The 25,106-nt window shown below is 51.6% G+C and overlaps 1 protein-coding gene across 2 annotated transcripts in view; it reads right to left on the reverse strand.

Annotated features, from left to right (window-relative positions):
• Window positions 1-25,106, reverse strand: part of SEPTIN9 (septin 9) — a 165,211-nt gene that overhangs the window by 114,973 nt on the left and 25,132 nt on the right. The window lies entirely within an intron of this gene.

Genomic DNA, 25,106 nt, shown 5'->3' on the forward strand with positions numbered 1-25,106 from the left:
CAGACCATTCGCTGGAGGGGGAAGCCAGGCAGCGGGGATCAGGAGATGGGCTTCCCGGAGCAGAGAATCAGCACCAGGGAGTGACACTGCAGGGCAGGAAGTGAGACGGGGAGCCCCCAGCCCAAGGAGGAAGGAAGCCACGAGCATCGCCCCTCCCACGCCCCAGTGGTCCTGCCAGCCAGATGGGCCACCTTCTCAGCACAGCTGTTCTTCAGCAGAGAGAAACTTCTCACCTTCGGGAACATTCCAGATGGGGCCTCATCTGGTCACAGGGACCATGGAGTCTGGGTCTCCGTGGCTCCTTCCATCCACGTGGCCACAGACCTGGCTCTGCCCAAGTGAGCACACATCAGGAGCTGCATGGCCCAAAGGGCAGGGCAGGGCAGGGAATCTGCCTGGTTAGCTGAAGCTGCCACACAAATGGAGAACAGACCTGCTCACAGATTCAAGTGGAGACTTTGGTACCCGTGGCATCACTTCCAAGGAGGGGAACGAGGACATTCTAGGCCAATGAATCACCAAATGTCTGCACATCTGGACAGGCCGTGGGCCCATCCCCCTACCACTGGAGAAAAGGAAACTGACGCAGCTTACATATGGTGCATGTGGTCTTCTGGGCCAGCAGGGTGTGCAACCCAGCAGCTGAGAGGTTTGACCACTTGATTATGAATAATCTAGAACACTTATCCAGGAAAAAGTCCAGCATTGTCCAATTGGTAACCTAAATCTCAGAACATATGTCCCCTTTCTGCAGAAACATGTCACGTTCCTAGCGCCGCCCTCTCATCCCATCTGCCACCAAAGCATCCGTCGTCCAGAACACAACACAGCAACAACCATTGTTAATCCTACAGGTCTTCCAAATCTCCCCCATTTGTCACTACACCTTTAGTTCTCAGCAGGAACTGACGTTCAGAATGGTGACCCCAAGACAAAGCAAGATCTTCCAAGGAGGGTTCAGTAGGAACCCTCATAAAAACAGAAATCAGTACTCAACTTTCAGCAAGATTTTTAAGAAAGGTTGAAAGACCAGGCTGAAACAGTGGCGTGCTCATAAATGTCTAACAACCTGCTCTGGTGGACAAGGGAAAGAGTGATTTATAACGTTTGCCAATTGCCGTGATGTCAATACTCCCACCATGGCTGAGTTCAGGCTACCAACATGACCTCCCTGAACACAGAGTTGGTAAGAGATGTGCACACCACTAGCTGAAACCCTCAGATCACTACAGCTTAGTCTTTCTTCTTGGGAGTGTGAGAAGTCCAGGAAGCCCTTCGCTAGGCAGAACAGCAACAGCAAATAGGATTCAACCAGCAGGCCAACCCAATCAATGGCCCACCATCATGATGTGAGGGAGGTTTCGATGATAATTGATTGATGATGCCTGCCCCAGCCTCAGGATGGGAGATTGGTGCACGTATTTGCCATTTGCCATTCCTGACCTAAGACATTTCTCTTGCCTCTAAAGTTCAGTGCAAAGGTCACCTCCTTGGCGAACTCTTTCCCAGTCTCACCTTTTTCCGGAGTAATCCCTACCGCAGAATTTACTACCACTCTGTACATACAAAGGGAGTTATTGGTGTGGCACAGACCCTAATTGCTCCCCCAGTATCTGACCTCCCTTTCTTCTACGGTAACAAAAGTTTCAGTTGGCACATGGCTGCCCAGCTAAAGAATACATTTCCCAGCCACCCCTGCTGCTAGGAGTGGTCATGTAACGAGGTTCTGGCCATCGGGAGGGGAGCTGAAAGGTTTAGCTGGCTAGAGTGCAGATGTGATTGCAGGAGCTGAAGCAACCATGTTATTTCATGAGGTGGAGGCTGCATGTTAAGGATGGCAGAGCAGCAAAGGAGGAACAAACTGTGTCCCTGCTGCTCTGGGCCACCATGACTGCTTACACTTGGATTAGGAAGTGGAAGAGAAATGAACTTCTCTCCTGCTTAAGCCTCTGTTGTTGTTAGTCTTTGTTATGCAGCCAGACGGCATCCTGACTGAAAAGGTATGTGCCCATCATCCCAACAATCTGGGCAGGAGAGGGCAGGGCAAGGCTCTTAGCATTATGCACTGAGCCCCTAGCAGAGTCTGATACAATAAGTGTAGTTAAAGCAAAATGAACAGTCTCGGGCTTCCCTGGTGGCGCAGTGGTTGAGAGTCCGCCTGCCAATGCAGGGGACGCGGGTTCGTGCCCCGGTCCGGGAAGATTCCACGTGCCACGGAGCGGCTGGGCCCGTGAGCCATGGCCGCTGAGCCTGCGCGTCCGGAGCCTGTGCTCCGCAACGGGAGAGGCCACAGCAGTGAGAGGCCCGCGTACTGCAAAACAACAACAACAACAACAAAAAAAAAAACAGTCTAGTTCACCCAAGGTCTGTTTTGTTTGCTTGTTTTGGTACTTGAAACTGGAACATAAAGATCTGAGGACGTACACTAACTAACATAAAGCAGAGAGCACACCCAATAAATACGTGCCCAGAGTAGGCTGGGACTGCTCCAGGGAGTTAGATGTTGGGATAGACCTTAAAAGTCACCTACACAGTCAGATGCGTGCTGGACAGAACAGAGCAGCAAAGGAATCAAGGAACCAGCCACATCAGGAACAAAGCACGTGCCCAGAACATCAGGAGGTGCTGAGCCTGGGCTCCGGCCAGATGGTGGGTGCAGACTCAGGGCGGCCATTCCCCAGGCCATGAGATAGAGGGCAAGTTACTTCACCTCTCTGAGCTCCCAGTGACTGTGTTAAGAACAGCAATACCTAGACTGAAAGGATTAGTGATCATAAGTGGAAAGTGTCTGACATAAAACAAGAGCTTGGTAAGTGTAGCTCTTATTATCTATAACATACAGTTTAACCCCCTTTGTTTTTTGTTTTGTTTTGTTTTGTTTTGTTTTTGCGGTACGCGGGCTTCTCACTGTTGTGGCCTCTCCCGCTGCGGAGCACAGGCTCCGGACGCGCAGGCTCAGCGACCATGGCTCACGGGCCCAGCCGCTCCGCGGCACGTGGGATCTTCCCAGATCGGGGCACGAACCCGTGTCCCCTGCATCGGCAGGCAGACCCTCAACCACTGCGCCACCAGGGAAGCCCCCCCCTTTGTTTTTTATGGGTGTGAAAACTGGACCTAGAGAGGCAGAATGGTTTGCTAAGGGTTGCGTAGCTGTTACTGACAGAGGCAGGATTAGAACCCAGGGTCCCTACTCCTCCTGCAGTGCCCTTGCTGTGTAAGAAGTTGTCCTGGATGAGTATAAGGACTAGGTAATCAGTGAGAAAGTTTGAAAGTGAGACTGGAGGGGGAGAAAAAGATGGAGGGGGAATAAGAACAAGAGGAAAAACAGGAGGACCTTTTCTGAAAGCCGGGCCTCTCCTACGTTCATCATCTCCTTTAATTACGTTATTAACTCCTTTAATCCTCATGAACCCCCAGGAGGTAGGCTCCCCAGTACCCCGTTTCTGCACAGGAGCAGAGGTGTGGGGAGGATGGGGGCCTGCTGAGGCTGCCAGGTACCAGTAGAGCCTCTGGGACATGGGCTCCACCTGTCCGACTCCCACATCCATCCGTGTGGACCTAAAAAGGCTCCAGGGCAGGAGGGGCCATGGCTTTGAGCCCCTGCAGGAGGTTCTAAAGGCCAGGGAGAGTGGACTGGAGGCCAGGCCAGGTGCACGGCCCCCGTAATGCTCGGGAGAAGCTGGGGGGGCGGGGTGTGGTGGGTGCTCACAGTGTCTGTGCAGCACAGGGATAACTGGGCCGAGAGGCTGCACGGCTTCCCCCAAACAATCCACGGTGGGCAGCTGGCACTCCAGTCCCCCAGGATGGGGGTCCTTGTTCATGGCAGTACCTCTAGGTCTGGGAACGACCTCCACCCTGCAGCGAGGACCCCACCCTGCATCGTTGGAAGATTCAGATGCTGGTTTTCTTCTGAGGATGAAAACTCAGAACCTCGACATGGGAGGAAGCAGCCTGGAGTGCTTCTAAAGGCTCCAGGGATTTTGCATGGATCCCATCACATCCCTCATTGTGAAGGCCTTTCAGACGCGGCAGCCATTGTGTGGGGGACGCGGGTCTCCACCTACCAGGTAGAAGGAACATGGGGTGGGCACGTGACCCACAAGCCACCTTCAGGATCTCTGCACACAGCTGTGTGACACAAATGAACAGGCACAGCAGCCAGGACACAAGGCAAGACCCCCCATTAGCTAGTGTTCCAGAACAGAATCCTGGCAGCCACCCCACCCCGCTGCCACAGGGCTAGGGGAGGTCGGGGGATGGGGAGCGTTTGCACAAGCTCTTCGTACACATGCGGCTGACGATCACCCCCACGTCCGTGCCCGGGAATCTGGCCCAGAGCCTGCCGGTATCAGGGCGCTAGTAATCCCCAGCTGCTCTCCTGACGCCACTCGGAGACGCTGTCCAAGGTGGAAAGGAGAGGGTCACTGTTTTCAAGGTCACACACCCCAAAGGGAGATGCCGAACCAGAGGATGGAGACAGGCATTTGGGACAAAGCCATCAGCTGTCCGTCACGCAGGTTGACGGGGGAGCACAAACCCATTCATTTAGCACTTTTATTGAGCAACTACGAAGAGCCCAGCAGCCCAGAGCATCCGGGGAACCCAACTCATGAGAAACATCTCGACTCTTTCCGGGCCTAATTGTAACAGGAAGAACTGGGCTTTTGGTGTCACACAGACCTAAAGAGGACTCCTGGATCGGCTAAACTATTAGCTGGTGGAGTCCGGGCAAGTTACTCAATGTCTCGGAGCCTCTGTTTCCCAGTGCCTGCCGCAGCTGGTGTCAGAAATGTGTCACAGGACTGGGTCACAGGACTAGATCCATTCCTTGTGGACAAGAGTGTGACAAGCAGGCACCAGGCCTTGTGCTGTACTCTGCTCCCTGTGGGAGATACTCCAGGGATGATCTCCCATGGCCATCCTAAGGCACAGGGAAATCGCAGCAGGAGGCAGGCCAGGCCCCTCAGCTGCTTCTCCCAAAGCTTCCCCCAGAGGAGAAATTATCGCCTCAAGCGCCATTTCCTTCCCTGACAGCTGCCTGGATCCATAAGCAAGGCCACTGGCCAGGCAGCCAGCTCCATGGTGCAGGAGGGGCTTGCGGGAGTGGGTTTGAACCTGACCAGTGACCTCCAGGGAGGAGGGGGTCGTTCAGCCCTTCCTCCAGCTGGAAGGGAGGCTCCGGGCTGGGCAGGGGCATTTGGAGAAATCCAGTTCCTGGGAGCTGGGCCAGACCAGAGGGACCAGGCTGCCAGAATATCCCTCAGTGCCCGAAGCAGGACAGGGCCAAAGGGAGACCCACACACTGACCAGGGCCCTGGCTGGCAGGAGACCTGCTTCACATCAGAGGAGAAACAGCAACCACTGAGTGAGTGTGTGAGTGTGTATGAGTGGGGGATGGGTGTGGGTAAGGGAGCTACAGAACCTGGGTAAGGCCCTGTACCCCTCTATGCCTCTGTTTCCTCATCTATAAGATGGGGCTAACACTACCTACTTCCAAGAGTTGTCATGAAATGAAAACGTATTAATATTTATAATATGCTTAGAATGGGGCCTGGCACAAAACCACTGCTCTAGGTTTGCTGAATAAGTAAAAATAAGACACGTGTGGGATTTCCCTGGCAGTCCAGTGGTTAGGACTTGCGCTTCCACTGCAGGGGTCCAGTGGTTAGGACTCGCACTTCCACTGTAGGGGCCGCAGGTTCGATCCCTGGTCGGGGAACTAAGATCCCGCATGCTGCGAGGCGCAGCCAAAAGAAAATAACAAAAGACACATGTTATTATGTGCTTAGAACAGAGCTTGGCATATCATAAACATGGATAGCTGGTGTTCTTGAATTCTCCCATTTGAACGAGGAGAAGCCGTGGATGCTGAGCCCTGTTCTAGGGACCCTTGAACAGAAGGGTCTCTACCTAGAGGGATTTGCCTCTATGATTAGAGTTGCCTCAAGCCTCCAAGTGCATGGGTGCGTGTGTGTTCATACATACGCGTGACTCTCTTCATGTGCTTACCCAGAACCCATCTGACATAGCTCTGAATTATGATGTCGGGGCCAGGCGAGTGGGCCACAGGGCTGAGGCTCCATTTCCATTGGAACCAGGTGAAGCGAGCTTTTGGTCGGCACAGGAAGCCAAAGAGAAAGAGCAGGGGAGAAAGGGTGGTAGGCTCAAGCCCAGCCTGGTCCCCTGCCCTAAAGACAAAGCAGAGTGCATGGAGCCTGATGGTGGAGGGCCCTTGTCACAGACATAGTCTCAGTAATATTACACTTTGAAACTCAAGTTCTCATAAAATAACAGACTCCTGGCATTGGCCAGAACCTGAGGTCCCTTCTACTGCAATCCTGAACAATCTCCATGCAGTCCCTGTTCGAATACTTCTAGGCATGGGGAACTCACTACTTTGCAGAAGAGCTCGCTCGTCTGTCAGAAAGTGAAACTTGCAAGAAAAACTCCTCTTTAGGTAATGAGTCAAACTCCACTTTCTGTTACCTTCCAAGTATCTGGTTATGGTTTTGTATTTTGGAGGAACTCAAAACAAGCCCTCTCTTTCTTCTACGTGACAACTCTCCACCTATTTGGAGACAGTGACTGTAGCTCTCCTCTTTTCTGCGTCTCCTGTGCAGGCAACCACCAGCCCCCTTCCAGTCCCCTTCTCTGACCCGTCTCAAGCTCTCTCGCCATGCAGGCCCCTCTTCTGGGGCCCTCACTTGTCCATCCACATCCTCCTTCAGGACTGAGCCCTGGAGGGGCCCCTCTGTAGGCAGGCCCTGCTGTAGGTTGAACTGTGCTCCCCAAAAGATATGTTGGAACCCTACTGCCTGGAACCTGCGAACATGACCTTATTTGGAAATCAGGTCTTTGCAGATGTGATCAAGATAAGGGCACCCCGAGTTAGGGTGGGGCCCTAAATCCACTACCTGGTCTCTTTATAAGAGAAAGGAGTGGGTGATTTGGACCCAGAGACACACAGGGGAGAAGGCCACGTGGTGACAGAGGCAGAGACTACAGTGATGTGGCTCCGGGTCAAGGAGCACCTGCAGCCACCAGGAGCTAGGAAGAGGCATGGAAAAGATCCTCCCTCTGGGCCTCCAGAAGGAATCAACGCTGATTTCGGTTTTGTTTTGTTTTTTGTTTTTGTTTTGCGGAACGCGGGCCTCTCACTGCTGTGGCCTCTCCCATTGCGGAGCACAGGCTCCGGACGTGCAGGCTCAGCGGCCATGGCTCACGGGCCCAGCCGCTCCGCGGCATGTGGGATCTTCCCAGACCGGGGCACGAACCCCCGTCCCCTGCATCGGCAGGCGGACTCTCAACCACTGCGCCACCAGGGAAGCCCTGATTTCAGTTTTTTGAGTCCCTGGATTGTGGTCATTTGTTATGGCAGCCACAGTACCGATCCAGGGCCTGAGCAAGGGTGGCCCAGTTGGCACCGTGTCCCGCGCCCCTCAACCCCTGCAGCCAAAGTCTTCATCCGTCATCTTGTCTCACTGGCAAGATCAAGAGGCCATTCACCCCGAGTTCCGGTCAGCAAGTATCTGTGGATTTTCCCACACCCCCAGTAAAGGAAGCCCAGACGCTCACCGAGCACCTGCTGTCAGGGGTCTCCCGCCATCCCGGTGCCCCTCATCCAGCTCACTCTGGGCAGCCCAGTGCCCTTCACACACCCCATCATCCTGGGGCCCCGGGGCAGGCCCAGAACCTGCATTTTAGCAGGTTTTCCAGGTGACTTCATCAGCCAGCTTGGGGGGCTCTGGGCCAGGTGATCTTGGCCCAGGACCCCAGGACAAGGGCCGACCTGGAGTGTGAACCCTCCCGACCTTGAGAGACTCCCTGGGGCACAGGTGGGTCTCCTGAGCCCCCCAGAGCTGGGGCACGCAATGCCAGGACAAGCCCTCAACTGCACCGGACACTTCTGGCAAAATCTCTTCTTCTGAACATAAACTGTCCCCACCCACCCCACTTTCTGTTCCTTTGAATGAACAGCAACAAAAAACATGATTTTGTGCCAAAGGTGGGGCTGAAATTTCCCAGAGTCCAGTTTCCTGTCAGGCCTAGGTACAACCTGCAGGAGCGCTCCCTATATGTGTGTGTGTGTGTGTGCGAGAGTGCACGTGTGTGCATGCACGCGCGCACGTGTGTGTGTGTGTATGTGTGTGTCCCCCTCCACATGCAGCCTGGGGAAGGGTGGAGAAGCTCACGGAAATTCTTTCTGGTGCAGGAAGATGGAAAAACGGAAAATGGGCACATACACGTGTGCACACACACACACACACACACACACAGAGGGAAGGCCTTCCTTTCCTTTTGCCTCGAAGGATCTCTGGGCTTGGGAAACAAGACCGGATGTCAGGAATTTGAAGATCTGTCTTGAGCATCCCGGCAACCTCCCTCGGTCCTTCTAGGTGTGGAAGGCGTTTCTCCAGTTTCTGCTGCGTCTCCTGTTCCCACCCCACCCTGTTTCCTCCTCTGGGCTCCTCCCATCCCTGGGCCGCCTGCTCTGACCGCCACCCTTGCACTTGGCTGTGAACCATTTCCTCTGCACCAGGCGCATGCGCACAGCGCTGGGGGGAGCAGAGAGGGAGGCTTTCTCTGCCGAGCGGAGCTGAAGGGGCTTCTCTTCCTGGTCCCGGGCCTTGTTCGGCCTCTGGCACAACTGCCACGGAGTTAGCAGCCAGCAGGCCCCTTCCCGTGGACCAGCTCTATTCCCCCCAGTGCCCCCGCACCTGGTCAACACTGGGACACCTGGTCCCAGCGCACTTCCTGTGCGCCAGCTCCAACCTGCGCATCCCCTCCAGAAGTTTCTCAGCCACCCAGTAAGCTGTTGCTAGAGACCAACTCCATCCACACCCTCCGGCAAGAACTTTTTTGCCACCAGCAGGCCGCAGGTGTCTGTGGCAGCCACAGACTCTCCAACAAGGCCTGAGCCCAAGGTGAAGCAAGGCAGGGATGACACCCCGAGTTCCTCATTTCTTCTCATGTATCTTCCCTCAGCCCCGGAGGGAGTAGCTGCTTCTTTTGTGTGTGCAGTAAAATATCCATAACATAAAAGGTACCATTTTAACAAGTTTCAGGTGTACATTCCAGTGGCATTAATACATTCAACATTGTTGTGCAACCATCACCACCATCATCTCCAGAACTTTGTCATCTTACCAACTGAAGCTCTGTCCCTATTAAACACTAACCCCCCCCCTCCCGTTCCCCCAGCCCCTGGCGACCACTGTCACATGCATCTGCTCCGGATCCTGCTCTCCGTTCTTTTGGGTATATAACTAGAAGGGGAATCGCTGGATCGTCTGGTAATTCTACGTTTAATTTTCTGAGGAACCACCAAACTGTTTTCCATAGAGGCTGCACCATTCGACATTCCCACCAGCAGCGCCCAAGGTTTCCAATTTCTCCGATACGTGTTACTTTCTGGGGTTTTTTTTGTTTTTGTTTTTGTTTTTATATAACAGCCATTCTAATGAGTGTGAGGTGGTATCTCATTGCAGTTTTGATTTGCGTTTCCCTGATGATTAGTGATGTTGAGCATCTTCCCATGTGCCTGTTGCATCTGTATGTCTTCTTTGGAGAAATGCCTGTTGAGGCTCTTTGCCACTTTTTTAATTGGGTTGTTTGGTTGTTTGTAATTGAGTTGTAGAAGTTTTTAATATATTCTGGATATGAATTCCTTATCAGATATATGATTTGCAAATATTTTCTCCCATTCTGTGGGTTGGCTTTGCATTCTGTTGATAGCCATCTTTGAGTCACAGAAGTTTTTAATTTTGATGAAGCTCAATTTACTTATTTTTTATTTTGTTACCTGTGCTTTTCAGTGTCTTATACAAGAAATCACTGCCAGGGACTTCCCTCGTGGCGCAGTGGTTAAGAATCCACCTGCCAATGCAGGGGACACAGGTTCGAGCCCTGATCCGGGAAGATCCCACGTGCCGCAGAGCAGCTAAGCCCATGCACCACAACTACTGAGCCTGCACTATAGAGCCCGCGAGCCACAACTACTGAGCCCACGTGCCACAACTACTGAAGCCCACGCGCCTACAGCCCGTGCTCCGCAATAAGAGAAGCCACCGCAATGAGAAGCCCGCGCACTGCAACGAAGAGTAGCCCCCGCTCGCTGCAACTAGAGAAAGCCCGTGTGCAGCAACGAAGACCCAACGCAGCCAAAAATAAATAATAAAGAAAGAAAGAAAGAAGGAAAGAAAAAGAAAAAAGAAGTCACTGCCAAATGCAACGTTCCAAAGCTTTCCCCTACAATTTCTTCTAAAGTAGTTATTTCTCGTCTTTGCTCTTTCCATGTTCCTCAGAGTCCTCTTTCACCCTTGCAGTAAACACCTTTTACCAGTTAATAATTCGTTATACTTCACTTTGCTGTTCAAATTACTGGTGTGGTTTCTGTTTCCTGCCTGGGCCCCGACTGATACACCAAGTAAGTAGAAGGAAGGAAGTAATGAAGATAAGAGCAGAAATCAAGGAAATGGAAAATAGAAGCAAAATAAAGCCAAAAGTTGGTTCTTTTAAAAGATCTACAGATCAACAAACTCATAGCATGACTGATAAGAGAGAGAGGAAAAGAAATGAAGAATATAGATTACCAATATTAGGAATGAAGGGTTATCCCTAAGATCCTATAGATATTAAAATGATAATAAATATTATGAACAACTTTATATGAATAAATTCAACAACTTACATGAAACAGACAAATTCCTTCAAAATACAACTTACCAAAATTGATACAAGAGGAAGTAAAAAACCTGAATGGCTCTCTCTATATATTAAATAAATGTATATTTAAATTATATTTAATATATTTAATTAAATATTTATTTAATACATTTTTTGGGGGGCTGTGCCGTGCAGCTTGCGGGATCTTAGCTCACCTACCAGGGATTGAACCTGGGCCCTCGGCAGTGAAAACACTGAGTCCTAAACTCTGGACTGCCAGGGAATTCCCTAATACACATTTTTAAATTAATTTTGTAACTTAAAAAAAAAAAACTTTCCAAGAAGAAAACTCTAGGGAAAGATGGCTTCCTTGGTGACTTCTATCAAACATTTAAGGAAGGAAATAACACCAATCTTATGCAAACTTTTACAGAAAACAGATAGGAAGGAACACTTTGATCACCTTGAGGCCAAAATAACCCTGACCAAGACAATATCAAAACAAACTAACAGGGCTTCCCTGGTGGCGCAGTGGTTGAGAGTCCACCTGCCGATGCAGGGGACACGAGTTCGTGCCCCGGTCCAGGAGGATCCCACATGCCGCGGAGCGGCTGGGCCCGTGAGCCATGGCTGCTGAGCCTGCACGTCCGGAGCCTGTGCTCCACAATGGGAGAGGCCACAACAGTGAGAGGCCCGTGTACCGCAAAAAAAAAAAAAAAACTAACAGAAAATACCACACCAATATCCCTCATGAATCCACACACACACAAAACAAATCCTTAACAAAAAACTAGGCAAATCAAATCCAGCAATATATAAAAAGGAAGCTCAATACATAAATTGAGTTTCCTGGACTTATTTCCTGGTGTAATATTCAAAAGTCAATCATTGTGGGACTTCCCTGGCGGTCCAGGGGTTAAGACCCTGTGCTTCCACTGCAGGGGGCGCGGGTTCGATCACTGGTTGGGGAACTAGGATCCCTCATGCTGTGCAGCACGGCCAAAAAAAAAAAAAAAGAGTCAATCATTGTAATTCACCTTATTAATAGAATAAAGAAGAAAAGTGACCGTTTCAATAGATACAGAAAAAGTATTTACAAAAGTCAACACCATTCGTATTAAAAACTCTGGAAAATTAGGGATAGAAGGGAATCTCCTCAGTCTGACAAAAGGCATATATGGAAAACCTATATTTAACATGATACTTTCTTTCTTGCACAAGGCAAGGATGTCCATGTACCACTTCTATTCAACACTGTACTGGCAGTTCTAGCTTGTGAAATAAGGCATGAAAAATAAAGGCATCAAGATCAGAAAGAAAGAAGTAAAGCTGCCTATTTTCAGACAACATGGTTGTTTACTTAGTAAATCATAAAACATCTACAAAACAAGTGCTAGACTAATAAATGAATTTGACAAGGTCATGGGATATAAGATTTATACACAAAAATCCACTGTATTTTTACATAATTTTTATATACTAGCAGCAAACAATTGAAAACGAAATTTAAAATATATATTCAATTTACAATAGCACCAAAAACAGTTAGAAATAAATTTAACTATTGACACGAAGATCTTTTCATTGAAAACTACAGAACAACATAATTCTGTAGAGATTAGAGAAATACAAAAAAAAGCTTAAAAAATGGAGACACCATGTTTATAAGACTAGAAGACTCAATGTTATTAAAATGCCAATTATTCCTAAATTGACCTATAGATCCAATGCAATCTCAATCAAAGTTCACATAGCATTTTTGTAGAAGTTGATACTCTACTTCTAAAATTTATAAGGAAATTCAAAGGACCAAGAAAAGCCAAAGCAATGTTTTGGATATATTAGGAGATCTTATTTCAAAGCTTATTATAAAGCCACATTAATCAAGTTAGTGTGGTACTGGCAAAAGAATAGACAAAATACTAATAAAACACAAGAGTCCTGAAATAGAACCACATATATAAAATTAATTGATTTTCAACAACGGTGCCAAGGCAATTTAATGGGGTAAGAATGTCTTTTCAATAAATGGTTCTAGAACAACTGGATGTCCATACAGATAAAACAACAACAAAATGGACCTTAACCCCCTACATCATACCATACAGAAAAATTAATTCAAGGTGGTTTCTAAACCCAACATAAAAGCTCTAACTGTAAAACTTTTAGAAGAAATCATTGAAAATACCTTCGCCACTTGGGCGTAAGTGAAGCTTTCTTACAAAGAACACAAAAAGTGGTAACCACAAAGAAAGAACTTTGTTAAATTAAACTTAGTCAAAATTAAAAACTTTTGCTCACCAAAAGCTATATCATTAAGAAAAGAGTAGGCAAGCCACAGACTGGGAAAAAATATTTGCAATTCATGTATCTAACAAAAGACCAGTATCCAGAAAGAATAAGAACAAGTCAAACAACCCAATTTTAAAATGGGCAACAGGGCTTCCCTGATGATGCAGTGGTTAAGAATCCACCTGCCAATGCAGGGGACACAGGTTCAAGCCCTGGTCCGGGAGGATCCCACATGCCACAGAGCAGCTAAGCCTGTGCACCACAACTAATGAGCCTGTGCTTTAGAGCCCGCGAGCCACAACTACTGAAGCCTGCATGCCTAGAGCCCATGCTCCGCAACAAGAGAAGCCACCGCAGTGAGAAGCCCGCACACCACAACGAAGAGTAGCCCCCGCTCGCCGCAACTACAGCAAGCCCATGTGCAGCAACGAAGGCCCAAATCAGCCATAAATTAATTAATTAATTATTTTTTTAAAAAGGAATAAGACTGTCAGAGCTGCATGGGATTTTAAAAAAATAAAATAAAATAAAATGGGCAACAGATTTGAAAAGACGTTTCACAAAGGAAAATATACAAAAAGCCAATAAGAACATGAAAATGTGCTCAACAGCATGAGTCATCAGACAAATGCAAATTGAAGCCAGAATGAGACTGCCACACACCCACCAGAGTGACTACATCATGAAAGAGACAGTACCGAACGTTGGTGGGGATGCGGAGCATCCAGAACGCTCAGACGTTGCTGGTGGGAGCATCTGACACAGTCACTTGGAGAAAAGAGCTAGCATTTTCTTACAAATCTAAACAGATACCTATCCTCTGCCTCAACGATTCTACTCCTTGGTATCTACACAAGAGAAATGGAAGCATATGTCCACAAAACCTTGTACAAGCATCTTTATTCATGAGACCCCCAAAATGGAAACAACCAGGGGCCCATGAACAGAAGGACTAAAAAAAAAAAAAAAACAGAGAAAGTTCATGCAGTGAACACTATACAGCAATCATGGAACAACTACTGTTACCTGTGGCAACATGGGTACATCTGAAAAATATATACATAGTCAAACTGGCAAAATTCATTTACAGTAGAAAAAAATATTTGGTTGCTCCCGGGGCAGTGGAGGCAGACACCGACCAGGAAAGGGCATGCAGGGGTGATGGTGATGTTCTACACCCTGATAGGAGCCAGGATACAGAGAGCGGTACCCTAAGATCTGTGCGTTTCAGGGTACATACATCTTACCTCAAAGAAAGAAAAAGAACCATAAACAAATACTGGCCTCTGGTTAGTGAGAGGCAAGCTGAAGTGTTTACGGGGTAATGTGGACTGATGCCAGCAACTGATTTTGAAACGCATCCAAAAAAACCACACGGAGTGTTGTTGGCTAGAGGGAGGGGAGTGTGAGGAAGCAGAGAGCAGAACGTGCCCCACAGAATCAAGGTGGTGGGCGTGGGAGTGTTCACACCGTCATCTTTCCTGTGCGTTTGAAAGTTTTTCATAGTAAAAAGTTGGGAAATTTTAAAAGAGACTGAGATATATCAACCAGAAATAGGGAAGAAAGAAGAGGTGGCAGGAGACCCCTCCCCGAAGCCCAGAGCTCTCAAACCTCGCTTGCTTGGCCCGGTTTAGGACCACCCCGGGCGAGGTCTGCAGCGCTCCAGCCCCGGTGCCAGGGGAGGTGCCGTCCTCACCTATTTCCCGTGCTCCCCACCTGCAACTTCCGTCACTGCAGCAGACGCAGTGGATGGAAATAACACCTGAGCAGCCTCTTCCCACAAATTCAGCGAAAATGAAAACTCAGCAGGCGCTGGGCTCTCGAGGGCCTGCACCGCCACCTCCTGGAAGGAAGGCTTCCTGCACCTGAATTCCTGCCCCTTTCTGGGGTTCGGCTTCACCGCGGTCCCCTCGCTCCCTTCCAAGGCTCAGCCAGGCCCCAACTGCAGTCAATCTGCAGGTGAGATGCATGGAGGATGCACGTCTCCAGAACCCGGGCTCCTCTGTCCACACCTCCTCAGAGGGATGCACGCTCCCCTTCCGCCCCCAGCTGCTCTCTACAAGCTGGGGGGTGGCGAGGGCTACGGGGCATTCCTGGAGATACGCACCCCCCCAAACACACGTCACAGAGGCACAGCCCAAGACCACCCTCTCCAGGTGGTGAACAAGCCCCCAGCCCGCAATCACCCCCAGCCCCTTCCCTCTCTCTCGGACACGGCGACATCAGGATTAGGACACTCTAAAGACCCTTGAACTTGGAAAAACATTGAAAACAGTCATTCTAAAGCTATAGTTCTTTAGTTATTATCAGATCACAATATACCGACATCTCCCAGGGCAGGCATGGCTGAGGGCCCTGCATCCTTGGATGGAATACGCCACCTGGAGAAGGAACCTGGGCCCCGGGGGAGGGACAAGCCGGCCAGAGCTGAGCTGGGCGGATGGTGGGGGGCAAAGTCCAGACTGAGGGCTGCCCAGTGTGGACATCGGGGGCAACAGGGCCAGAGGAGGACACGGGCCTGAGCAGAGCCATGGAAAGGGAGGGCTTGGGCCGTGCACTGAGCCCCTGTGCTGACAGTCACACCTGTACTGCCCCCACCAGATGCCCCGCAGGTGGTTGAGGATCTTGCTCTCTGAGTAGCAAGCAGGGCTCTTGGGGCTTTGACCAAAACGTCCCCTCTGTGGGGGTGGGGTGTCCTGTCAGGGAAGCTCTTGAATTTCCTTTGTCCCCAAGTCCCACCAGCCTTCTCCAGGTGAGCAGAAACAGTGCCAGGAAAGGCCAGAGGGAGAATCCAGGACAGGCTGCCCAAGGGCCAACTTCAAGATGCCCCGGAAACAGGAGCGGAGAAGCAGCATCTCAGGCCACTCCAGCGGGAGGGGAGGGTCGGTCCCCTGACCCGTGAGCCACATCACGGTCACACGTCCCCAGAAGCACCTCTTCTCTGACACCCGAGCCCTGGAGGCTGCAGCCAGCAGAGCAGGCTAGGTGCCCGGGCTCCCTGGGCAGCTCCTTCCTGCTGCACCAGCTCTGGATGCGGGACAGGGCCAGGCTCTGTGCGGAGGGGCCACAGGCTCGAGGGAGCGCCAGAGCAGGAGAGGAAGGCGCTCGGCACACCCAGGCACTCTAACAGCGCGTGCGTCCCGAACTTCCCTGCACCGCCTCCCTGGGTGGCAAGGGACACGGAGGGGACACAGTGGACCCCGGGGGAGCAGCGGAGGGTCTGAAGGAGAAGGGGCAGGAGGTAGGGAGGGCAGCTGGGAGGGCTAGTCTGGGCCAGAGGACAGGGTTGGCCCCAGAGGGGAGAGAAGGGATGCAGAGGCCAGCGAGTGGAGGAGGCACAAAGGGAGCCCCAGTGGGACCTGGAGCTGGGACAGAGCAGGAGGGGAGGAGCCCAAGGTCACAACAGGCTCAGCCCCCAGCCCTGCCTGCCTGGCCACCTCGCTTCTCCTGCCCCAGGAACCGGGCACCAGGCCAGAATCCCCGGGCCTCTGTTACTGCTCCATTATGGGAAGAGGCTCTGACTCACCCCAGCTCTGAGGGCCAGTGGGATGCCCTGGAAAACATTCTGTACTTCCATGCCTCCCCCAGAGTCAGGGGCCCAGAGCTGGGGAGAAACCTGAGGCTCAGAGGGACCGGTGGGATGGGACGGTGTCCTCAGACACACTGGCCACTACCCCACATGGGGGCATGAGCAGGCATGTGTGATATCCCTGCCAGAGAGTCAGGACCCAGGAGATACAAAGCAAGGAGGCCCAGAGTCATGCTTCCCCTGAGGCCGTCCGCTCCTCGGGTCACCTTCCCAGGACTCAGGCCACCCCACCCTCGGCCAAGCATGCACCAAACCACAGCCTCTGCGCCCAGAGGCCGCAAGCGCTTCCTCCTAAAGATAGCAGCCCGCGGGGCAGGACTGGGCAGGGTTGGGCAAGGCTGGCCAACACGTCAGGGCGTCCAGCGGCCTCTTCAACCACCAGGGTCCACCCAGCAATCAGAGGTCCTCCCTCTCCAACTGCATAGAGTGACGGTGATGGCCACCCCTCCAGGCCCCCCTGCTTCTCCTCCCTGCCTGCTACAGGCGAGTCTCAGCAGCCACGGAGCACTCAGGTCCTGCCACTTTCTCCACCCAGCACACCGAGGAAAGAAACGAACCCTCACCAGGGCCTCCGAGGCCTGGCATGACCTGGCCCCGCCTATCTTGCTGGTCTCAGACTTGCCCCTCTCCTCCAACAATGCAGTCCAGCCACTTGCACCTCCGTGATGTCCTAACCTCAGGGCCTTTGTACTTGCTCTTCCCTTTGCCTGAATGTGCTTCCTCTGGATCTTGACCTGTCAGGTCCTTCTGGCCACGTAAGTTTCAGCTCAATGTCACCCCCTCAAGGAAGGTGTCCATTAATACACCCCCCCACACACACACACACACCTACTAACAATCACATCACATCACCTGTTCTTTGCTTCTTCATCTAAAGTCATCAATTGATGTGTTTATTGGTTAGCTGTCTGACATCTAGTTCAGACTGCCAGCCCCAAAGGAGCAGGGACTGGCTCCTCACTGTAGGTCAAGAACCTAGGAGATGGCTGCACGTAGTCCGACCTCAAAAAATATTTGCCAGATAATTGGGACAACAGGTGTCTAGTGGTCCTGCGAACAGCCACCCGGAGACATCATGACCTGAGGTGAACTTAAAGCGCAGGACAGAGATAGAGGTCACTGACTGTTCACACTTGCTGGAGGAAGGCAGAATCGGGACCACGCAGAGGAACGGGCTCTGGGTGTGTGGGCTCGGGCCACGCAGAGCTGGGTGGCTCTTCACATCCACCTGCTCCAGCAGACAGGCCCAGCCCAAATGCATTTTCAACTTTTCATAGAAAAGTTTCAGAGCTGGTGCCTCTTTGCTAATTTCCAAGGGGTGTGTTGCTTTGTTTATTCAGCTTTGCTCAAGTCAGTTTCCTCATTTGCTAAAAAAAAAAAAAAAAAACTTAACTACTGCACCACTTCCCTGGTGGCACAGTAGTTAAGAATCCGCCTGCCAATGCAGGGCACATGAGTTCCATCCCTGGTCTGGGAAGATCCCACATGCCGTGGAGTAACTAAGCCTGCACACCACAACTACTGAGCCCACGCTCAGCAACTACTGAAGCCCGTGCGCCTAGAGCCCGTGCTCCGCAACAAGAGAAGCCACCGCAATGAGAAGCCCACGCACCGCAACGAAGAGTAGCCCCCACTCGCAGCAACTAGAGAAAGCTGCGTGCAGCAACAAAGACCCAACGCAGCCAAAAATAAATACATACATACGTACATACCTTAAAAAGAAAAAAGAAAGAAAGAGGGAGGGAAGATCAGAAGATCTAAGGCAGGTCCCAAGCCCGCAGGCAGAGAGGGGTCTCCAGGAGCTGAAATCTGTGTTGTTATCTGTCCTGAGTTCACTCGAGGCCTAGGGCCCAAAACAGTCTCCAAACATGGGCCTCTGGTTAAGAGGAAATCTCCCCAGTTTCTCTGTTGGGTCCCACCCCCACCCTGCGCCCAGCCCAAGGGGAGCAGACTTGACATGAGGGCGGTGAAGGCGGGACCCAGTGGTCCAGGGGACTTTGGGCAAGGCGGTTTAGGTGGTAGCTTCCGGACAGAGGTTTGTGCCCGGATAGGAAGGGAGACAATGGGGATGACCAGCTCCAAGCAGGAGGCAGACGGAGTCTGGGCTTGCAGAAGCAAAGAGGAAGAATGGGGCTGGAGGAGGCTTCCTGAGATGGAGCATGGGGACAGACCAACAGACACTGACACACAGACAGCCAGTCTCACACGCAGGCTGGGCACTGAAACCACTGAGAATAGGAGGCCCACCTGAGAGTGGACCCGAGGAGACCCCAGGCTGGCTTCCTCGTCAGTCCAGAAGGACACAGGCCTGGGCTGCCCCGGGCAGAGCACATGTCCAGCCATGCCCAGGGCCAGAGCTGAGGCTCCCTGGCCAGCCTGAGGGTATGGTCAAGACCAGCCCAACCCAGGATTTCCCCACTTCCTGCCACCCCACCCAGTGAAGCCAGCCTGGGTGTGAAAGAAAAAAAAAAAAAAAATCAAGAGCCCAGGACGAGAACTTGGAGCCTAGTCTCACACCATGTACAAAAGTTAACTCAAAATGGATCAAAGGCCTAAATGCAAGAGCTAAAACTGTAAAACTCTTAGAAAGAAACATAAGGGGAAAGCTTTGTGACATTGGGTGTGACACTAAAAGCACAGGCACTAAAAGAAAAAATAGATAAATTGAGCTTCATCAAAGTGCAAAACTACTGTGCATCAAAGGAGACTCTCAACAGAATGAAAAGGAAACACACGGAATGGGAGAAAATATTTACAAATCATAGTCTGATGAGGAATTAATATCCAGAATATGTTTTAAAAAAACTTCTACAACTCAATCACACATACACACAAAAACCCAATTTAAAAACTGACAAAGGACTTGAATAGACATTTCTCCAAAGAAGACATATAGATGCCAACAGGCACATGAGAAGATGCTCAACATCACTAATAATTAGGGAAACGCAAATCAAAACTGCAGTGAGGGCTTCCCTGGTGGCGCAGTGGTTGAGAGTCCACCTGCCGATGCAGGGGACGCGGGTTCGTGCCCCGGTCCGGGAGGATCCCACATGCCGCGGAGCAGCTGGGCCCATGAGCCATGGCCCCTGAGCCTGCGCGTCCGGAGCCTGTGCTCCGCAACGGGAGAGGCCACAACAGTGAGAGGGAGGCCCGCGTACCGCAAAAAAAAAAAAAAACTGCAATGAGATACCACTTCACACTCATTAGAATGGCTGTTATATATGTATTTTAAAAAATAACATGTGTTGAGGAGGATGTGGAGAAATTAGAACCCATGGGCACTGCTGGTGGGAATGTAAAATGGTATAGTTGCAGTAACAAGCAGTATGGTGGTTCCCCCCAAAATTAAACATAGAACTATCATATGGTCCAGCAATTCTGCTTCTGGGTATATACCCAAAATATTTGAAAGCAAGGACTCAAGCAAATACCTATACATACATATTTATGGCAGCAATTTTCATAATAGCCAAAAGGTGGAAACAACCCAAATGTCTACGCATAGATCAATAGATAAACAAAATGTGGTCTATCATATAATGGAATATTATTCTGCCTTAAACAGGAGGAGACTCTGACACCTGCTACATCATGGAGGAACCATGAAGTCATTAAGTGAAATAAGCCAGTCACAAAAAAGACAAATTTGCATGATTCCACATATATGAGGAAACTGGAATAGTCAAATTCATAGAGACAGAAAGCAGAAGGGTGTTTGCTGGGGTCAGGTCGGAGGGGGGAAAGAGGAGGTAGTGTTTCATGGAGTTTCACTTTGGGAAGATGAAAAAGTTCTGGAGATGGATGGATGGTGGCACAACTATGTGAACGCACTTAAGGCCACTGAACTGTACACCTAAAAATTATAGAAAAGGTACATTTTATATCATATGATATCACTTATATGTGGAATCTAAAAAAATAGGACAAATGAACTTATTTACAAAACAGAAATAGAGTCACAGATGTAGAAGACAAACTTATGGTTACCAGGGGAGAAATGGGGGAAAGGATAATTAGGAGATTGGGATTGACATATACACACTACTATACATAAAATAGATAACTAATAAGGACCTACTGTAGAGCACAGGGAACTCTACTCAGTACTCTGTAATGGCCTATACGGGAAAAGAATCTAAAAAAGAGTGGATATGTGTATATATATAACTGATTCACTTTGCTGTTCACCTGAAACTAATACAACATTGTAAATCAACTATACTCCAATAAAATTTTTTTTTAAAAAAGGTACATTTTGGGCTTCCTGGTGGCACAGTGGTTGAGAGTCCGCCTGCCGATACAGGGCACACGGGTTTGTGCCCCGGTCCGGGAAGATCCCACACGCCACGGAGCGGCTGGGCCCGTGAGCCATGGCCACTGAGCCTGCGCATCCGGAGCCTGTGCTCCACAACGGGAGAGGCCACAACAGTGAGAGGCCCGCGTACCAAAAAAAAAAAAGGTACATTTTATGTTGTGTACATTTTACCACAATTTTTTTAAAAATTGGCACTCCATGTCCTTATAGTACAGAATGGCTGCAGTGACCACTCACAAGTGGCTCAGGACAGTCCCAATCTCACACTACGATGTTACTGAAAGCGGTTCTTTAATGCATAACAGTGCAATTGTCATGCCATTCCTTAGTAGGACTTTACATAGAAATAAATCCTCTAATCAGGGAAAGTTTTGGACAGACCAATTTGGAGCTCAAAGAAAAAAACATTACAAGGCACCAGGCGAAGGTGCCCTTATTGGGCAGGCTGACCCAGGTACCGAGGCTCTCCATCCTAGGTCCACTCTGTCCCCAGGGCCTGCCCCAGGCCTCACCCCCACCAACAGGGAACACAAGGCAACTCCAGCAAGAAGGTGCCTGGAAGGGGGGTGGGCAGGCTTCTGCAGTTCTCATGGGGCTGAGCTTCCCACACCTCACCAGGGGTAGGGGACCCAATGGCCAGAGTGCAGGATGGAAAGTGATCTTGGGACATGGAATCATCCTGTGCATCCAGAATGCATGGGGACTGAAGTGGGTTGAATGGTGCCCCCCCCCATTCATGTTCACCTGGAATCTGTGGATGTGGACCTATTTGGAAAAAGTGTCTTGCAAATGTCATTAGGATAAGGTTCTAGAATTTTGGTCGTCCTGGATTGTCCAAGTGGGCCCTAAATCCAGGAACAAGTGTCCTTATAAGAGAGAAGCAGAGGGAGATTTGAGACACAGAAGAAGGCAGAGGCAGAGACTGGAGAGAGGCATCCACCAGCCAAGGATGCCAAGGAGCGCCGGCTGCTGCCAGAAGCCAGGAGAGAGGCCTGGAAAGGATGCTCCCTCCGGGCCTCCTGAAGGAACCAAGCCTCGGACACCCTGAATTTGGACTTCTGGCCTCCAGAGCTGGGAGAGGATCAACTGCCGTCGTTGTAAGCTCCCCAAGTGGTGGTACTTGGTTACAGCAGCCCCAGGAAACCAAGGCCCTCGTCAGTCAGAGGTGGAAGAGGAAGAGGGCCAGGAGGGCCTCGGGCCAAGCTTCTCGTCTTGGAGACGAGGAGAGTGAAGCTCTGGCAAAGAGGGTCCAGGAAGCTGATGACCGCAGCGTCTGTCCAGGCCAAGAGTATGAAATGCCTGGGGACCCAGAGGCAAGAGGGTACAGCAGAGTGAGGACCGAGGCACGCCTCCCACGGTAGGGGCTGTCCAGCTCCCTGCCCTCCCCATGACCATGACACAGGACACCCCCAAGCAGAGCAGAGTGCCAGCTCTCTCCTCCCGGGTGCAGCACAGCCCGGCCCTTCCAGGTCCCCGCGCCAACCTTCCTGATCGAGCGGAGAAACGTCCACATTCTCTGAAGACAGCTCACCGCGTGGCCCTTCCCACCCTCCCCAAGGCCCAGCTGAGCTAAGTCACAGCCCCTCAGTGGAAAGTTCCCTTCCTGGAGAGTCTCCCTGCTGAAACACAAGCACTTGGAACAAGATAAAACTGCTTGATTTGTAAAAGCCACAAAGCCAGTCCAGAACAAGGAAAAAAGGCCGACCCTTGGCTGGAAGGAGCAGCCTGTGTCTCAGCGGCCAGTCACTGCTCCGTGACTCATTCCCTCTCGGCTGACGAGCCCTCCGGCATCTTCCCAGGGCAAGGCCGCAGCCTCGAGAGGGCTGGAGGCTGCCTGACTGCAGAAGAGGACCCAGGGCCCATGTCCCAAACCAGATGGGAGCTAGGTGCTCGCAAGAGACGGAGGAGGGAGATCTGAGGGCTCCTGAGGCTGCCCGCACCTGCCCCAAGCCCCCTCCTCACCAGCCCCTCCTGGACAGCTGCTGGGCAGCGACCAAGAGTCAGCCAGACACGCCTTAAATGCCAGCCCAGTGGGCCATGAGCAGTGACAGCTACTTCTGGAAACTGGCGGGTGGGGCATCTGGCCAGACAGGCCCCCCGTCCACACACACGCTCGGCATCCTGGCCCCCAGCCCCACCTCCGCCCAGTGCGGACTGAGGCAGCCGCAACTGTCTTACGTTGTCACTAAGGGGCAGTGCCCTTGAGAAGCAGGCCCGCAGCCGGCGGGGTCCCCAGAACAGGCTCAGAAGCCCGCTGGCTGTGGGCATGCGGCCTCAAGGCTGTGCTGATCCAACTCCCTCCCTTTACAGGTTGGGAAACTGAGCCCAGGGCTGCAGAGCGAGACTTGCTCGAGGTCCCAGCAGGGACGGGGTGGAATTTGCTTCCCCAGGGACTGCTTAAGCTCTGAGTTACAAGTAAAGACCAAGGTCAAGGTCTAACCAGGTTTGAGAAACATGGGGAGACAGCTTGGGGACTTCACTCTTCTGGAACCAGTTTCTAACCAAGCTTTGAAAGAAGTATTTTTTAATGCAAATGCATCCAAATGAGGATTTCATAGAAAGTACCAGTTTTTCCTCAGGCACATCCTGGGAGAAGGTCCCTACTTCACCCCTCGTTGTGCTGTCCTCGGCCTAGGGTGTGGTGCTCAACACTGTTATAAAGGCACAGAGCGGACTGTTTGTTCAGTTCATGAAAAGTTCCTCAAGTTCGCTTAGCCCAGGAGGTTCCAAGACGTTGCCACCGCTTCTGATTCCCCAAGGACCCCCTCCCAGCCTCTGTGCCCTGGCTCTCTGGTCCCCTGGCGGTCACCCAGCTGGGCCTTGGCTTGGTCATTTGTTAAATGAAGGCTGGGCCGGAGGCCCCTGGCAGCCAGGCCAATGGAGTAACCATCCTCCCTGGTCCCACAGCCTGCAGCCCTTGCCGGCCGGAGAGCAAGGCACCCTGGCTAGCGCCCCATCCACCCCAGCTGGCCCACGTCACTGAGCTCAAACACACACGAGATGCGGTTCCACCAGCCGTGCCTTCCGCCAGTCTCCGTGGCTGCCCCACCTCCCGTGGTCAGTCGCGGTGCCCATTTGTGTGCCCTGCAGCACAGACGTGTGTGCACACACACGCACCCCGCCAGCAGCTCCCCTGCCTGTGGCTGCCCCATCAGCCCTGACTCACACTGGGATCTGATCAGCCCCTAGAGCAGCAGGCAAGGGGCTGTCTTCAGAGGAGCCACTGACATGCGCCTTCCTTCCCTCTGGCCTCTTGGGGAGTCCCCCCTGCAACACACACAGTGGCACACAACAGACCAAGCCAGTGGCACTTGGGGAGTGACATTCTTATCCTCACTTTGACCCAGGGGTCATCTTGGAGCACCTGAAGCCCAGAGGCTGATGCCCCAGGACGTCTCAGGCCTGCACAGTGTACCCCAGCACCTGGCTTGAGGGGTGTGCCGTAAGCAGCAGGCCCCATAATGAATGGGAATTATTCGTGATGATGTCAGATGCTGACACAGGACACGAAGCCCGAGAAAGAGGGGCTCCTAACCGGGGTGACTTAGGAGGGGTGGCCTCTTTTCTCTCCACTGCTTGGTTCTTGCCCCGATGGGTCTGAGCCCGCTCCAAAGTGACCCACTTGGCCTGGATCCCACACAGGGTGCGGGGACCGATCCAGGGACCTGGAAGGTCCCTTCAGCCCAAGGACCAGCCAGCCATCTGCCCTCACTCCTTGCCCCAACATGACATTCTGATATTCTGATCAGTGATTCTGCCCCAGAATCTGAGCAGAGCCCACAGCTCCGATCTTTCTGTCCTAAATCAATCCCATCCAACCATGGATGATCATCGCTACCCCCTCTCTGTCCACGGTGCCCAGGTGAGTACAGGACCCAAATGACACCAGCACCTCCAAGTGGGAGTCACCTTGGTCAACTCCCCCAAGCTTCCGGCAGAATAGAATAAGCTCTCTCCGCTGTACGTGTGCATACGCGCACACGCACACACACACACACGCATTTGCACATCTTGTCTGGGCACCGGGAGCTCCCGGCCCTGTAATCAACTCCCGGGAAGGCACCGAAATGCTATTTCAGGGAGGAGACCAAGGTGGCCTTGAAGACGGACTTTGGCTGGTAGCGAACAAACAAACCACACAGTGGACAAACAAACCACGATCGGCATCCCGGTGCCGCCACCCCGGACCCCAGCGCCAGAAGCAGGTCCCCCCACCCTTTCCCAGACTTCGGCGCCCACAGT

This window comes from Mesoplodon mirus (genome assembly GCF_964341445.2).
Source record: "Mesoplodon mirus genome assembly, chromosome: 18".
Classification (NCBI taxonomy): domain Eukaryota; kingdom Metazoa; phylum Chordata; class Mammalia; order Artiodactyla; family Ziphiidae; genus Mesoplodon; species Mesoplodon mirus.